The 18122-nt window shown below is 48.8% G+C and overlaps 1 protein-coding gene across 1 annotated transcript in view; it reads left to right on the top strand.

The window, feature by feature from the left end:
* Positions 1 to 3558: 3558 nt before the first annotated feature.
* The window catches only part of LOC129704628 (protein kinase C delta type-like), a 36928-nt gene continuing 22364 nt past the window's right edge, over positions 3559 to 18122 (top strand). The window contains 1 exon segment of the mRNA XM_055647884.1: positions 3559 to 3653. The gene's annotated coding sequence lies outside the window, so the exon portion shown is untranslated.

Genomic DNA, 18122 nt, shown 5'->3' on the forward strand with positions numbered 1-18122 from the left:
ACAATGCAAGTCTGTCCAACCTCCCCTGTAGCTAATACCCCCTCATCCTGGAGGCATACTGATACAACTCTCCACCATATCTGAAAAAATGGCTTCCCCTGCCTTAACCACACTCAGTGGCTGAACAACCACATCCCTTCTGTTTAAAGAATTCTGATGATTTGCAGGCTCATTTTTTCCATATCTCTGTCCGGAATGGAAAAGTGGGTCATTGTCAGCTTGGTGAGCTGTAGCTGGTGGCACTCCATGGGGATCAATGCTGTGGCCTCAAAGATTTATTCATCTGTATTATTAATGTCTTAGAATCAGACAATGCACTCAACACACAAAGAAAATAAATAACCTTACAAAAGGATTCAATTTTGCCTCTTATTTTATTTGTTAAGGTATCACAAAATAAATTAATTATAGGGTCTCCTCTAAACTATTGCATAGATTGGACAAATCAAATTGGCAAAGGTAATTTTGAGGAGTATATTGGGGATTTGATTCCTCAAACAACCAACCAGGAAATAGGTTATTTAATCTGATCATCAGTTAGGAGACTGAATTAATTAATGATCCTCCAGAGAAGGGTAATCATAAGATGACTGTATTTCATATTCATCCTGAGAGGGACAACTTAACTATGAAGCTGGAGTATTAAACTTTAGAAGTCAGTTATAATATGTATGAAGATAGAGTTGGTTAAAATTACTGGGAAAATAACTTAAATGTCAGGTGTTATGGGGCAAAGTTATTTGATATTTTTAAAGTGGAAATTGACAGATTCTTGATTAGCAAGTGTGTCGGGGGTTATGGGGAGAAGGCAGGAGAATGGGATTGAGAAGGAGAGATTGATCACCCATGATTAAATGGCAGAGTAGACTTGGTCTTCCCACTGTGAACTTACAAAAGGCAAGGCAGTAGGAAGATAAATGGTAAACATTGAAGGAAATACTTCACACTTTTCTTTGAGAAATAAAGTTCTACAATAAGAATAATATATTCTTCGCAGGAAGTTGAAGATAACATCAAATTGAGAAAAAAACCAGTCAGTTACAAAGAAGAGTGGCAGGCTGGAAGATTTTGAAATGTTAGATATCAACAAAAGATGACTGTGAAAAAAAGAGGAAGGAAATAACGAGGCTAAACGAACAAGAATTATAAAATGTGGTGATTTTACAAACTAAACAGAAAGAGTGTGTTAACGGAAATGTTGGTCCTGTGGAGGAAATAGAAGCAGCTCAAGTCCACTCAAGTTCAGCCTTCAGTAAGATTATGGCTGATTATCAGCCACTTTCTTCACCACCCTGAATTCACGTAGATTGCCCCCACTCTCTTCCAGCTTTCTCCCCCTGCCACCACAATCAATCTGAAGAAGGGTCCTAACCCGAAACGTCGCCTCTTCATGTTGTCCAGAGATGCTGCCTGACCTGCTGAGTTACTCCTGCATATTGTGTTAACCAACATCTGCAGTTCCTTAAGTTTACATACTAACAATAATCTGGGAATCGCTTACGATGGACTCCATTACAATGGAAGTCCGGAAGCATTTCTAAAAGCATATTTCAACTAGTAGCTACCATTACTTTAAGAAAGAGACACTGTATTCAATCAATGTTTTAGAGTTAGTTGAATATGTAACAAGCAGGGTGGACAAAGGTAAATAAGTAGATGTCATGTATTTGATTTCCTAGAGGTGTTTCCAATGTGCCAGCTAAAAGGTCATAACTAACAGAGAAGAGAAGATTTGGAGATAGACACAAAATGCTGGAGTAACAGCAGGACAGGCATCATCTCTGGAGAGAAGGAATGGGTGACATTTCGGTAGGCTGTGACTCGTGGCGTGGCACAGAGATTAATGCTGCGTGTCAACTATTCAAATTTCCATGTAATGACTTGGAAGAAGGGACTGAGTCACATCTGCGAGGCCAATAGTTCGGCCTATCCAAAGCTGCCCACACGATCTGCTTCGAGTGAAGGCGCTCCCACAGTACTGTTGGTTTTGGAAGTTTCAGGAAATGGGTTCTGCATCTATGTCACCCATGTCCCACATTATTTTATAAACTTTTATAAGATCACCCCTCAGTCTCCTCAACTACATTTGGAATAAACCCAGCCTTTAAAACGTTTACGCTCTCCAGAAATCCAAAAACATTTTCAGAACAACCAGTTCCTCACTTAAGGCAACTTATGAAGAGGAATTTCTATCCCATAGTCGCAAACCTTTGGAATTGTGCATCTCAGAGACTTTTGGAGATTCAAGTCAAGTCAAGTCAAGTCAAGTTTATTCGTCACATACACATACGAGATGTGCAGTGAAATGAAAAGATTCCGCTTTCAATGTATTCCATAACTGAGATAAATAATTGTTTGGGGAGTCAAAGATTATAGGGAAGATAGGCACAAAAATCTGGAATAACTCAAAGGGTCAGGCAGCATCGCTGGCGAAAAGGAATTGATGACATTTTGGGTTGAGCCCCTTCTTCAGACATAGGGATTGTTAAACAGTAAAAATGGAGGCGAAGAGAAATCTTGCCAGCCTTGGTCTTGTTGAGTGGTAGAGCGGGCTGTTCTAGCCCCAGCGTGGTGGTGGTTGTGGGGACTAGATGCCTGTGGTGGGCAGTGGGGTGCCCCACTCCTGTGTTTAAGAAGGAACTGCAGGCGCTGCATCTATGGAGCGAAGGAGATGGGCAACGTTTCGGCTCGAAACCCTCCTTCTTACGAGGCTGAAGAAGGGTTTCGGCCCGAAACGTTGCCTATCTCCTTCGCTCCACAGATGCTGCTGCACTTGCACCCGCTGAGTTTCTCCAGCATTTTTTTTGTGTACCAACCCCACTCCTGGTGGCCATGGTGTGTTGGGCTGTGGGGTCACAGATATCACAAGGTACTACTGCCTGGGCTTTAAATCATTCACTGGGTGTTTACAGGAGAAACGGACCATTCAGCCCACCCTCCTGATCTGTCGCTCACTGGTTCATCTCACACCGCTGCCGGTTCCACAACTCGCCCCGACTCTCGAACCCCCCACCCCCCCCCCCTCCCTCCCTCCCCCCTCCCGCCGCCAGTTCTGAACCTTCACCACTGACGAGGCATGTTTCTCTGCCCTCAAACTCCCTCTTGCGAGGCTGGCGCTTCTCTCCTCCCCCCCCCCCCCCCCCCCAAACCGGCGCCTCCTCAATCCTCCCGCCTTTACCTCTACCCCTCCCTGCCTCGATCCCCGCCTCAAACCCGTCTCTCCCCCCCTCTCCTCCCCCTCTCTCCTCCCTCCTTCTCTCACTCTCGCCTCCGCCTCCTCGGGCACTGGGGCTGTACCTGTGGACGTCACTACCCGGACTAGCAGCAACTTCCTGAAACTCCGAAACAGGCGGCGACCGAGAGAGACTGACTCTGGACAGAGTGAGTGTGGGGAGAGAGAGAGAGGGAGAGGGAAAGGGAAAGAGAGAGCGGGACCGTCACCGAGTGAAAGAGACTCCAGGGGTCGGAGAGAGAAAGAAATACCAGGGGGCCGATGGAGAGAGGGAAGGAGCGGGATTGACCCGGCGGAGGGAGGGAGGGAGGGAGGGGGAGGGACGCGGGAGAGGAGAGGAGAGAGCCGGGCTAGAGCGGGAGAGAGGTGCGGAGCAGAGATCCGGAGCCGGGATCCGGAGAGCGGGCGATCGGACACTGAGGTGAGTGTTTCTCTCGATCGAGAGGCTCATTCGGACATTTGGCGATGAAACTGGTCCCGTCCGCACCCGGACCGGGCGCTCGGGACAAGCCAAAGCCAGAGTTACTCCCTCTCCCTCCCTGCTTGTAGTGTAATGAGACATATACACAGGAGTAATCATTCATAGGGTTAATCTACACTTCTCTCCCTTCTCCCCCTCTCTCCCTTTCTCTCCCCCTTCCTTTTTCTCCCCCACCCTTCTCTCCCCCTCCCTTTCTCCCTTAGTCCCCCTCCCTTTCTCCCCCTCCCTTACTCCCCCTCCCTTTCTCCACCTCCCTCCCTTCTCTCCCCATCTTCCCCCCCTCTTCCTCCCCCCCCTGACCGGGAGCTTGGGCAATGTAGCCATGGTTACACTTGGAGTGGCGCACTCCCTCCCCCTGACTCCCCAACAGCCACCCACCCTAGTCTCCCCACCCCTGTCTCTCCCTTCACCACCGTCACCCTCTCCCCAGCCTCTCCTGCATTTCCCCCCACTCCCTCTCTCCCCACCCCGTCTTCCCATCTCCTCCATCCTGTCACTTACATCTCCTCCCCATCACACCGCCCCCACCTTCCCACTTCTCTTTGTGCTATCTTGCTGTGTGAACATTGGCTGCAGGATTTTTTTCAAAGGGTCTCTGTAAACTATTTCATTGACTGTGGAGAGCTTTGGGGTGTCCTGATTCTGAAATGAACAAGATCTGGAGCCCCCCTCAGAGGGCAGGTTGTCCAAATGCCTTTGTGCAGTTTGCTGCAGATCAGGAAGTTTGCCTGTTCACCACCAAACACTTTGCAATTTAAGAAAGCAGACACAATTTGCTGGGGTTTGTGACAGGTCTCAGCCCGTTGACCACGTGACCCGAGTTCCTTGAATTTACTCTGGTGAATTTCTTGAAAATATCTTTTACATCATTTATTTTCCTATCGAAAGAAAATAGAACATAGAAAAGTCCAGCGCAAGAGCAGATCTTTTGTCCCACGATGTCTGTGCCAAGCTCGACACAAGGAAGTGCAGATGCTGGAATCTTCACGCCAATATAAACTAATCCTCACAGCCTGCACATGATCTATATCCCCCCCCCCCCCCCCCCCCCCCCCCCCCCACTGCCTAGTCACCAACCTTTAAACCCCACTCTCGTATTTGCCTCCACCACCACCACTACTTCCAGGCACCCACCACCCTCTGTCTAAATGAACTGCCCCGCACATCTCCTTTAAACTTTGGCTCACTCACCATAAAGCTATGTCCTCCAGCCTTTGACATTTCCACCGTGAGACAAAGGTTCTGATTGTCTGCTCGATCTGTGCCTCTCATTATTTTATCAGTGTCCAACGCTCCAGAGAAAGCAATCCAACCTCTACTTATAACTAATCCCAATAAATGTCTTCTGCACCCTCCCCAAAGCCTCCTTGTCATTTCTGTAATGAGGAGACCAGAACTGTATGCAATACTCCAAATACGGCATAACCAAAGTGCTAGAAAGCTGTATCATGATTTCCTGTCACTTGTACTCAATGTCCTGACCGTTGAAGGCAAGCGTATCATATGCCGTCTTTGCCGTTCTATCTATTTGTGCTGCTACTTTCAGGCAGCTATGGATTTGGATCTCAAGATCCCTCTGTACATTAATGTTTTTGAGGGTCGCGCCACTAACTATACAGCTTCCTCTCACATTCAAGTTCCCAACGTGCAAAATTTCACACTTGCTCGGATGAAACTCCATTTGCTATTTCTCTGCCCATTTCTGTAGCTGATCTATACCAATATCCCGCTGTGCACGTTGACAACCTTCCTCACAGTGTACAACTTCTAAAATGTTGGCGTCATCTGCAAACTTAATAACCAACCTATCAACATTCATGTCCAAGTCATTTATATATATGATGCTCTTCAAGAGTTCCAACGCCTGCCTCTTCCTTGATTTCAAATTGCCCTTGCATATTAATATTCTCCACACTGATCTCACTGTCCTCCATGTCCTTCTCCTTGGTGAATACAGAGGCAAAGTACTCGTTTAGTATCATGCCAACATCCTCTGACTACAAGCGCAAATTCCCTCCTCTATCCTTCAGTGGTCTTACCCTTTCCCTGGTTACCCATTTTGTTTTTAGTGAGATATAAAAAAGCCTAGATATTTTTCCCTCCACCTTGCCAAAGCCATTTCATGGCCCCTTTGGCCCTACTAATCACCTAGAGTTCTTTCCTATTTATTTTATATTCTTCAAAGGCCAACCTGATTTCATTTTCTTAAACCGTGCACACAGATCCTTTTTCATTTTGACCAAATTTATAACCTCTGGTCATCCAAGGTTTGCTTAGTTTGCCTTCCTTACTAGAACATGCCTGTCTTGAAGTCAGCAAGAGATTGAGGAACAGATATGTTGCCTTTTGTTAATCTGTCCTCGTATCTGTTCCTTGACCACCTGCTAGATTTAGGAGGGCCTATAGTACAATCCCATTGCAGTGATTGCAACCCATACCGCCTCAGTGGACAACTCTCCAGGATGTCCACTCTGAGTGCCACTAGGACATTCTCCCTGATTAGTAGAACAACTCCTCCACTTCTCTTACCTCTCTCTAACGCATCTGAAACATTGAAACCCTGGAACGTTGAGCTGCCAGTCGAGTTCCTCCTGCCACCACGCTTCCACAATGGGCCATAGTATCATAGTCCCAGGCTCGAAGTTCATCTGCTTTACTCGCACTTCAGCCCATCAGCTCACCATATTTCATAATCCCAAGATTCAGCTTTTTAACTAGTGCGTAACTATCGATATTCACTCCGCAGGACTCATTCCTTTTCAAACCTATATCATTTGTGCCCACGTGCACAATGACTTCCTGCTGCTCCCTCTTCCCTATGAGAATTTACCAAAAAATATATATATTTTTACATATCTCCTCTGCCCTGATCCATGAATCTAAAATGCAGTATTTTTGTTTTAATGCTTTTCATCATTCTGGCTGAATTGTGGATTAGAACACTGTGTCCCTGTTTGATTGTTTGGTGAACTGTTGACTATCTATTTCTTCCTCACATTCTATGTTCTTTGATTTCTCCAAGGCATTTGACTGCCCAACCCTGTTCCCTGTGCACTGTGGACCTCTCCCCTTCACCATCCATGTTCTCCCCACTGCAGCTTCTGTCAGCATGACATTTGTTTACACATGCACTAGGGACTACCACCACTAGCCCACCTTTCGCTAACCTTCCCACTTTCTTTACGTTGACGTATACCTTAGATTCAGGGTTTAAGAGGGAACTGCAGATGCTGGAGAATCGAAGGTTACACAGAAAAGCTGGAGAAACTCAGCGGGTGCAGCAGCATCTATGGAGCGAAGGACTGAAGAAGGGTTTCGGCCCGAAACGTTGCCTATTTCCTTCGCTCCATAGATGCTGCTGCACCCGCTGAGTTTCTCCAGCTTTTCTGTGTAATCTTAGATTCAGGACTGGATGTGTTGGAATTTTGCCTTCAAGGTCATTTCCCAATTTAATCAATCCACCACTTTGGAAGATTTTTGTGTGCAAATACAAGATAAAGTTCTCTTTTTTTTCTCTTTGGTTTTATCTTTCCATCTTGCTGAAACCCTTTGATGGGTCAGCTACTTGATGTAGGGAACATTCCTAGATCCGTTCCAAACGCACTGCCCCTTTGTGATCACAGGTTTGTCCTTCCCCATCCTTGCAGGATAGTTAGAATTGTTTGCATTGATATGAACAATCTGATCCACGTTTTCACTACAATGCCACCTTACTCCAAATTCTTCCCTTGTTTTCCTCCTCGAATTGCTCCTGAAAATACAACCGTTGGCACTGTTAAATCGTTGATCTTTTCACATAGGACCCAGTGTCCTTCACGTTAGGACATGCTTACAGTACCACCCATTCCTATTTTAAAGGCTGTAGGCATTCGCAATCCCGATGAGCTCATTTGAGATGTTGACCTTTTCATTGTGCTTTCCCCCATTGGTGATGTGCCAGAGACCATTCTCTCACTAAGACTGCTTTCCCTCTTTACTCGGATGACGTTTTCCAATAATTTCAGTCCTAACGCAGTTCCGTTCCATCACTTTTATTAATTATCCATCTTGACCACATTGGGTAGACTTGCTCTGAGCATGATTAATGGTATTTCCATTTACCCTTCCCATCAAGAGCTTGTGCTAGCACCCAACAAAATGAGTCCCTCTTGTGCTTGTGCATTGAACACCTTAACCCCCTCTTCAACTACCCTGGTCTTTGCACAGGAATCATTCTAAAATCACCCTGGTTCTGAGAACTATCAAAGGTCTTCAGCTGCTTTTGCAAAACCATCTGCAGGACTTGAATACGTAGTCTATTGTACCTCATGATGACATGGATTTGGAATCTGTGGGGTCCAAGCGTTTTTTTTGCTTTTACTTTGTAGAGTTTTGTGTCACATTCTACCAGCCACAGACCACGCTGCTTGCAGGTCTTGCCCAAGGCATTAACTGTTTAAAGAATGTGCGGCACATTTGGTAGAGTTGCTGCCTTACAGCGCCAGAGACTCAGGTTCGTTCCAGACCTCAGGTGCTGCCTGTACAGAGTTTGTATGTTCTCCCCGTGACCTCGTGGGTTACCTCCGGGCGCTTCGGTTTCCTCCCACATACTGAAGACGTACAGATTTGTAGATTCATTGGCTTTGGTTAAAAAAAATGTAAATTGCCGCTGCTGTGTAGGACAGTGCGAATATAGAGGTGATCACTGAACAGCGTGGACTCAGTGGGCCAAATGGTCCGTTTCCATGCTGTATCTCCAAAGTCTAATACATGTTGAGTGTGAGAGATTCTGGCAGCAACAACTTTCCTCACCTATGGTTGCTCTGACAAAGTTGATGATATGTGCAATGCAGGTTCAGTAAAAGCTGGGCTTTGTGCGCACATCTTTGAAAGGAGCGCAGCAAGGTAACAACACTGCAGATGCTGGACTATTGAGTGATAAACAACGTGCAGGCAGAACACTGCAGGTCAGGCAGCATATGCATATGTGGAGGGAATTCATAAATTATGTTTTGGGTTGGGAGCCTTCTTCACACATCTGAGGGAGATATCTCTTCACATGTCTGAAGAATAGTTACCTAAGGCAAAATATTGTCTGTCCACTCCTCCCAGAGATGCTACCTGACCCACAGAGTTCCTCTAGACTTTGTTTTTTTCTTATAGTAATATTGCTATTTTTTAAATTGATAACTTGTCTCTTGGCCGCATGTAGCTCAGAGTAAATGGTATATGTGCAATAATGGTAAATACAATGATGATTGCACAACAACAGAATGGTGCAAGATTGTAGGGCAATCTGAAGTGGTGGAATAAATATATTAATGTATAGTAACGGAATAAGTGAATGAGGGAGAGTTAAGGGTAAGAGCACACGGCAGCATCTTGTGGCAGGAGGTGTGGAAGAGCTGGTTGTTTCAGGAGTCAGATAGCGGTGGGGAAGAAGCTGTTCTTAAGTCTGGACGTTTGGGCTTTCAAGCTCCTGTGTCTTCTCCCAGACGGTAGAAGAGGGTAAAGGGAATGTCCAGGGTGCCTGGCGTCCTTGATGGAACTTCCAGCCTTCCTGATGCCATGCACAGTGAAGATGAACCGGATGGAAGGAAGTGCCGAACCTGCGATGGGTTGGGCTGTGTCCACCGCTCCCTGCGGGATCAGGTGGACAAGAACAGAGCAGTGACCACACCGGCCTGAGATACATCCCGTCAGAATACTTCCTGTAGCGCCTCTGGAGGCGTGCAAGAGTCCTCATTAACATGATGAGTCTTCTCACACTTTAGAAAGTCGATCCTCTGAGACATTGTCGTCAGTGTGAGGGGAGCGGGTGATGTTGTCAACCCTGCTGGAAATGTAAAATAAACACAATGCTGGAAATACTCCACATGTCAGGCAGGGTCTCCCCACAGAGGCCACCTGGCGGGCTGAATATTTCCAGCCTTTTCCATTCCATAGAATTTTACACTGGCCTCTTTTTGCTGCCACATTTAATGCACGACATTCGTACTGACAGCATCACGGCAATCCTGCCAGGCCTGGGTTAAAGTACACAAGCTAAGGACAGCTTGTCTGTCGTCACTGCCCACAGTCCCGCCATTGGCCGTGGCCTGGTCCCTCTGGAGGCCTTTCTCCAGCTTTGTCTCAGCAGAGCTGCATAGTGTTCTCCAGGGGCCTGTCCAGTTCCCTTCTGAAAACCTGCTTCATTGTATCCACATACCAAGTTCCAGATCCGAACCTGCTAATTATGCCATCGACATTCTTACCCCCATCAGATTTCTTGTCCAACAGGTTTTGGGACTGAGTGCAGTTGTGTGCCGCTTCCAGGCAGAGCAGGGGAAGTGGCTGCTGTTTCTTGTGTTGATGGTGGAGTTTTTATTGACTCGGTTTTTCACCAGACTGAGATTGTTTTGAGAGCTGTGTTTGCTTTTGCCAATCTGAGTATGCGTTTAGTCGAAGGGAATGTTGCTATACTTTAACAGTTTAGTCATCAACCCATTAAATAAACATTTCAAAGAAATTTTCACATTTTCAAATTTTCTTCTTTTTTCTATCGGTTTGATTTTCTGTGTGATGGGTCTTGACCCGAAACATCACACATTCCTTCTCCCCAGAGATGCCGCCTGTCCCGCTGAGTTACTCCAGCATTTTGTGTCTTATCTTCGGTGTAAACCAGCATCTGCAGTTCTTTCCTACACATAAATAATTTGATGACTTGGCCTGTTGGTCTGAAGTAAACAGGTTGAGGGCAGGTTAGCTGTTGGTCACTGGCCGTCTGCACGTGGGCTGGAAGCAACACGTTTCTATGTCCCATTGACGTTAGCTACAGGCAATAGGAGGCTGAAGGGAGATATTTAGTGATAGTCTGGAAGGAGAAATAAGCAAATGTTGGAGGAGACGCAGATGAAGAGCTTTGCTTGTGCTTCTGAACCAACAGCTGCGTTTTATTTCGAGTGTGGCACTGTTTTCAGGAATACAGAGTGCTTGTTGGAAGATCCATATTGAAGCCGTTCTGGTCGTTTGTTGAAGTGAAGGTTTCTCTTCACAGGGTGCAGATATTGGGGGAACCAGGATCTTTCTTTAATCATTCACGGGATGTGGACCTCTGAGCTGGCATATTTTGCACTCTTCTCCAGCTGTGGTCTCACTAAAGCCCTGTACCATTACAGTAAAGCACCATGGCTTCAAACCTTTTGCAAGGAAGATCAACAAGGAATCGGCCACAGTAGACTGTACCCAACATGTTCCATTAGTGGTAACATTTGGATGGGGTTGAGCAAAATGAAGGGAGAATGAGATGGGATTAGTGCAGGTTTAGTGTAAAGGGTGCTTGTGGGCTAGCACAGAGTGTGGGCTGAAAGGCCTGTTTCCATAATGAGTGATTAACATTATGATGTTTCATTTGCTGCCTTGACTTCTTGCCGTGTGTGCACCAGTGTCGACCAAATGATCAGCGTTTACTCTAATCTGCCTTTGCGATTCCTACCAAAGTGGTTATATTTGCGTTTATTCACCCACTCACACGCCCTGCTGGTCTAATCACCTGGGATCCACTGTGTTCTCCTCACTTCCACCCATCGACAATCAATGAGAGCTGCGGCACTTTGACCTCCCTTTGGCCTTTGGTGCATGCAGCGGTGTAAACCCACGGGACAGCACCTCTGTCGAGGTCTGCTCGCAACTCGGGATTGAATCCAACAGATTTGTGACTGTCCCTTGCGTGTGAGGAATGGCAAGCACCACCAGCCTGACAATACGTACCGGCACACACCACTCTCTGTATCCCACACGTCCCCTTTAGACTTTCCCCTGCAGACATTAAAGATATTCCAGTATTTAACATTTCTACCCTGCAGCTGTCTACCCTACCCTAATTACCTTCGAAATGATATCTACTTCTGTGAGGTCACCCCTTGACCTCTGTCGCTCCAGATTAAGAGGGTAAAGTATATACAATTATGAGGGATTTAGATAGGGCCGTGCCAGAAACTTGTCCCATATCAGAATGAGATAAATCTAGAGGATATGGATGCAGAGTGAGGGGAATGACATTCAGAATGATCAGAGCGGACCCAGGCCCAGACCGTGGGTGGACAGGGAAACCTGGGCCTGAGACAGTGGCGGAGGAGTTGTGATAGTGTTGTTGTCCAGGTGACCACTTCAGTCACCCAGGCATAGATGACCAAGGACTAAGTGCTGGGAGATGATGTTAATGTGGAAGGGTTGGCATGGATGCGATGGGCTGAACGGCTGTCTGACTATAAGGGCTGGGCGTGAATTGTAATGATTCAGTGCCGGTGGGGGAGGGGCAATAGGGTCTCCTGCCCCCTCACACACAGACAGGGATGCGCGCGTAAGGGCCACAGACATGGACACGCATGCACACACACACACATATGTGGGCGCACACATAGAGACAGATGGCATACACATGTGGTGCATACACACACACACACGATGACGGACAGGCGTACACACGTACACAGACTGACAGGTGTACACACACAGGCAGGCGTACACACCGACACACACACACACACACTGACAGACAGTCGAACACACACATACACTGGCGTACACGCGCACACAGGCAGGCGTACACACTCATGCTCACACTCACACACACACATTGACATACACAAACAGACAGGCATACGTAGAAACACACGCATACACCTGCTGCTGCTGCTGCTGCTGTCTGTCTGCTGCTGCTGTGGTGGAGGAGTTGGTGTTGGTGTCTGCAAGAGGGTGAGATGTAGGAAGCGGCACCTCCCCAGGGCAGAGCTTCTCCAGTCTGTCACCCCCCCCCCCGTTCCCCGTTGCAGAGACTGCCCCTGCCTCACCCCCAGTGGGTGCTCTGAGGGAGGGTGCTGAGTGCAGTTTGCAGTGGGGTTGGGATGATGGTGGGGAGAGGGGGGTGTTGACAGGGGGTGGGTTGACGTGGTGGGGGAGAGGGGTGGTGGTGTGGCCGGTGCTGACTGAGCTGACAGGGGGGGGGGGGGCTGGGCTGTGGGGGTGGGATGCGAGCTGTAGCTGAGCTCAGGGGGGTGGGGGGCTCTGGAGAGTGGGGTGGGCTGATGGAGATGGGTGAGCTGGTGGAACCTGGTGCTGTGACAGCTTGTTGGGGGGGGGGTGGTGAGGGTTGGCTGTACGGGACAAGGGTGGTGGGGGCTGTGCCAGGGGGGGGGGGGGGTTTGCCCTGGGGGTGGGGTGGGGGGCTGGGTGGGGGGGGCTGTGTCAGCTGGGGGGTGGGGGTGGAGGGAACGAAGAGTGCGGGGCAGGGGAGTGACCCAAATCTGGTCTTCTCCATACTTTCAGACTTGCCGTTTTTTCTCGGTCTGTCGTTGTTCGTCCTCTGAAGCATTTATTTAAAATATCTAAGACCGGCTGCATTTGTACATTGAGCGTTTTGCAGAGTTTGAGGATTAATGCCACTGGAATCAGGCCGAGGAGGGGAATGGGGGGGGGGGGGGGGGTGAGGTACAGTGGGCTTGGACAGCAAGTCTGCACAACGTATTTCATCAACAGAGTTGATTTCTGCTTTTAATAAACGGTGTTGGTTCAGGTCGGGGCCAAGGGGCTGAAGTGTGGGTGTCAGTGTGTTGGGTGTGTGAGATGGGGCATCCAGCCAGTGTTGTGCGGCAGATTGCACTGAGGATCGTGGGGCAAGGTGGGGATTACATCCGTGGACTGTGTGACGGAGACTTGCGGAGCTGGGTTTCAAAGTCTGGCGTCTGGTGCTCGAGCAGATATGATGTGTGTCTTAAGACGGGTCCCACTCTAAAACGTTCATGTTCTCCATTGATGCTGCCTGGCCTGCTGAGTTACTCCGGCATTTTTTTTGTACTTTGTCTGTTCCTTGTGTCTCCATGTTTCCTTTACATGTAAGGCAGACCTGCAGGAATTAAAACAGAAATCTAAGTGGTGCAAGAGTACAGAGCTGACATGCATAGGGATCTGTGGCCGAGACTGTGTTCAATTACAAGCTAATGTGCAGGTGGTTTGGGACACGAGCAATGTATTTATTAGGTGTTGTTTCTGTGACTTAGGGCATTGGTGAGAGAGATCTGGAATGCAGCGAGCTTCATGGCCACCATGAATTTCATTCCATCCCGGTGCACGGGACAATAACCAACCTGTTTGCAGGACCTTTATTTACGGAAGGTTGTAACTGGGAGCAGTTGAGGGAAGCCTGCCCAGACTAATACCTTCAATAGGCAGTTTGTCCAGCATAGTCATGTTGGAAAGATCAGACATGTATCTGTTGTTGGTCAGAACAGTGAGACGCATCTTGACGGAAACCTAAATTGTGCTGACTGGTGATGCACAGAACATTCTCTCTTGTGGGCAGTCTTAGGGTGAGTGTTTGAAAATAAAGGTTTCCTACTTAAAAAATGGATGAGGAGAATTATTCTCTGTCGGTTGTAAATCTTTGGACCTCTAGGTCAGGAAGGCAACCTGGTCAGCATGGACAAGTAGGGCCGAAGGGCCTATTTCCGTGCTGTACGACTCTACACTTGATCAGCAGGGGAGAGAACGATCACAGCGATGGATGGTGAAATTAAGATTACCCGTCAATTCAGCCAGGATCTGCCCCCCACCCTCGCCCCTCATAATGCCCCCCCCCCTCCCCCCCCCCCCCCCCCCCTCCGGGCTGGGTGACGTGGAGCCACCAGGCAGTCGTGGGCGAGGGGAAGGGACGGCTTTTGTTATTTTAATGCAAAGCGTCAGAATGTTCATTAGATAGCAATTAGTGTCAGATCGTTTGTCTCGGAGTGAAGCTGCGTCAGTCGCCCCCTCCTCTTGCTCTCAAGCTAACCTGTGGAGGGGGGGAGGGAGCGAGCGAGAGCAGGGGACAGGGTGTTGGAGCGGGGTGGGTGGCTGGATCATGGAGACAGTGGTGATGGTGGGGGTGAGACAGAGGGTTTCAATCCTCCCCCACTACTAACCATTTCTCCCCACACTGTTCTCCTGCTCTACCCTTCCCTCCGCCCCTCCCCCCATCTCTCCCCACACCTCCCCGTCCCACACTGCTCCCTGTCCCTCTCCCCCTCACTGCTCCCTGTTTATTCCCCCTTGCACTCTGCTCCCCTTCTGTTATCATCGACAAATCTTTCCTGAAAGCCACCGTTCCAGTGCGGAGCTTTGTATTAGGGCACTGGAAACCGATGGAGGACGTTGGTTGGGTGGGGAGATCTGGGTGAGATATGGGAGAGGTGTTGGTGATAAACGTGTGTGGAGAAGCAAGGATTGTCCTCGCCTCGTGGCCATGCTGTGACCAGCCTGCACTGGCCATTGGGTAGTGAAGTCGCCCAGTCAACATGAGTCTTGTGTCCCTATCTAAGAGCAGGACCCCCAGCCAGAGGGTGGGGGGGGGGTGTCCTCTGTCTTCCACACCGATGCCGTCATTATTCTGGGGATTAAAATCTTTCCAGAGGAACAGGAAGAAGAGCTTAGAAACATAGAAACATAGAAATTAGGTGCAGGAGTAGGCCATTCGGCCCTTCGAGCCTGCACCGCCATTCAATATGATCATGGCTGATCATCCAACTCGGTATCCCATACCTGCCTTCTCTCCATACCCCCTGATCCCCTTAGCCACAAGGGCCACATCTAACTCCCTCTTAAATATAGCCAATGAACTGGCCTCAACTACCCTCTGTGGCAGAGAGTTCCAGAGATTCACCACTCTCTGTGTGAAAAAAGTTCTTCTCATCTCGGTTTAAAAGGATTTCCCCCTTATCCTTAAGCTGTGACCCCCTTGTCCTGGATAAGGCTTGATGGAGAAACCTACCTGGAATGGTGACCGTTCTGTGTAGATACACAAAAATGCTGGAGAAACTCAGCGGGTGCAGCAGCATCTATCGAGCGAAGGAAATAGGCAACGTTTCGGGCCGAAACCAAGGGTTTCAGCCTGAAACGCTGCATATCTCCTTCGCTCCATAGAAGCTGCTGCACCCGCTGAGTTTCTCCAGCATTTTTATGTACCTTCGATTTTCCAGCATCTGCAGTTCCTTCTTTAACACTGTTCTGTGTAGATGTTTGTGCTGAGAGTGCTGGTGAGAGTTAATCTGAACATAGAACAGCACAGGAACAGGCCCTTCAGCCTGCAATGTATGTGCCGAACATGATGCCAACTATTATCTGCCTGTACGTGATCCATATCCCTCCATTCCCTGCATATCCGTGTGCCTATCCAATGTCTCTTAAACACCACTATCATATCTGCCTCCTCCACCATCACCCCTGGCAGCGTGTCCCAGGCTCCCCACCACCCTCTGTGCAAAATAACTTGTCCCTTGGGTCTCCTTCCAACTTTGCCCCTCTCACCTTCAGGCTGTGCCCTTCTCCCACCCTGAGAGAAAGGGTCAGACTGTTTGTCCTATCTAAGCCTCTCATCATTTACTACACTTCTGGGTATGCAACACGGCGGAGGGTGGAGAGAGAGTTACAAAGGGACATTCCAAATGCAGGAGAAGAAAGGGAAGTGATAAAATTACATTTTTAACTTAAATAAGTGATGAGGGTTTGGAGGGCAGTGGGTGTAGGTGCAGATGGATCGGAGAGTAGTTGGAGAACGTGTTGGGGTGGCTGGGAAAGAGGGGAGGGATGTAACTGAGGGAGTTATTGGTCTGAATGCCTGCCATCTGTACCAGAGTAAGGGCTGTTGTTCCCAGGGCTGATGCATGGACAGAACTGTGGAAGGTCCATTGCCATCGACCAGCCCACCGTTCATGATCACAGCAAAGTCCCAGATCAACTGGGAATGATTGACAAGGGCATTTAACTCGGCATAAAAGTGCTAGATGTTGCGTTTTGGGAGGTTACCAAGGGACAGGTAACTGTTAGGACCCTGGGGAGTGTTGTCAAACAGGGAGACCTTGGGCTGCACGTGCACCCATCCTGAGAGTGGTGGCACATTCAGGCCCTTCTGCTGCCAGTCGGGGAATGATGGACATGTACCACAAGGTGCCTTGTTCCGGGAACACGCTCCAGGGTCCTGCACTCGCACGTTTGTCGGTCGGGGCGTTGAGTGCAAGAGTTGGAGCGTCATGCTGCAGCTGTTCAGGATGAGGCCTGGAGGGGGGAGAGGGGCTCTGGTACAGGAGTGGTCAGGATGGAGAGAGGTGCGGGTGGAGGGGGAGAGGTTGGTGGTGGGCGGGAAGATTTAAGGTCGGGTTGGGGGGGAAAAAGGGGAAGTACAACGGGATCTGGGGGTCCTTGTTCATCAGTCAATGAAAGTAAGCATGCAGGTAGAGCAGGCAGTGATGAAAGTGAATGGCATGTTGGCATTTATAACAAGAGGAGTCGAGTATAGGAGCAAAGAGATCCTTCTGCAGTTGTATAGGGCCCTAGTGAGACCACACCTGGAGTATTGTGTGCAGTTTTGGTCCCCTAATTTGTGGAAGGACATTCTTGCTATTGAGCGAGTGCAGCGTAGGTTTACAAGGTTAACTCCCGGGATGGCGGGACTGTCTTATGCTGAGAGAATGGAGCGATCAGGCTTCTATACTCTGGAGTTTAGAAGGATGAGAGGGGATCTTATTGAAACATATAAGGTTATTAAGGGTTTGGACAGAGGCAGGAAACATGTTCACGATGTTGGGGGAGTCCAGAACCAGGGGCCACAGTTTAAGAATAAGGGGTAAGCCATTTGGAACGGAGACGAGGAAACACTTTTTCTCTCAGACAGTTGCGAGTCTGTGGAATTCTCTGCCTCAGAGGGTGGTGGAGGCCAGTTCTCTGGATACTTTCAAGAGAGAGCTAGATAGGGCTCTTAAAGATAGTGGAGTCAGGGGATATGGGGAGAAGGCAGGAACGGGGTACTGATTGGGGATGATCAGCCATGATCACATTGAATGGCAGTGCTGGTTCGAAGGGCCGAATGGCCTATTCCTGTACCTATTGTCTATTGAAAAGAGGTCAGGGTGGAGGGCTAAGGTCACGGTAAGGGGGGGAGATGGGGGTCAGGATTCGGGTAGTGATCTGGCGGAGGGGACCAGGCATCGTTTGACTGGCGGACCGAGCGCTTTTTTATAACCAAAAATAATTGAATCAATTATTAATAATAATATTTGCAGTACAAAATAAATCAAAACAAAACCCACCACCATAATACAAGATAAACAAATATACTAAATGAACTACGAAACAACTATATCACAATCCTTATTGAGGATGACTTCCACCCCAGGCGGAGCCCAAACGTCCCGGAAATCCACCAGGGTGCCCGTGGGCAGCGTGTAATCCCTCTCATGTACCACCAGGGCGTGGACGTCGGCGTGGACTGAGTACTTGGGAGGGTGTAAGGATGTGTGTGGGGGGGGGGGGGGGGGGTTGAGACCTCAGGGCAAGTGCAGACCCCGGAGACTTGGGGTGGGGGGGGGGGGGGGGGGGGGTGGGCGAGGGGGTCCTGGGATCTGGAGCAGGACAGGTCAGGGT

Source organism: Leucoraja erinacea, chromosome 16, assembly GCF_028641065.1.
Source record: "Leucoraja erinacea ecotype New England chromosome 16, Leri_hhj_1, whole genome shotgun sequence".
Classification (NCBI taxonomy): domain Eukaryota; kingdom Metazoa; phylum Chordata; class Chondrichthyes; order Rajiformes; family Rajidae; genus Leucoraja; species Leucoraja erinaceus.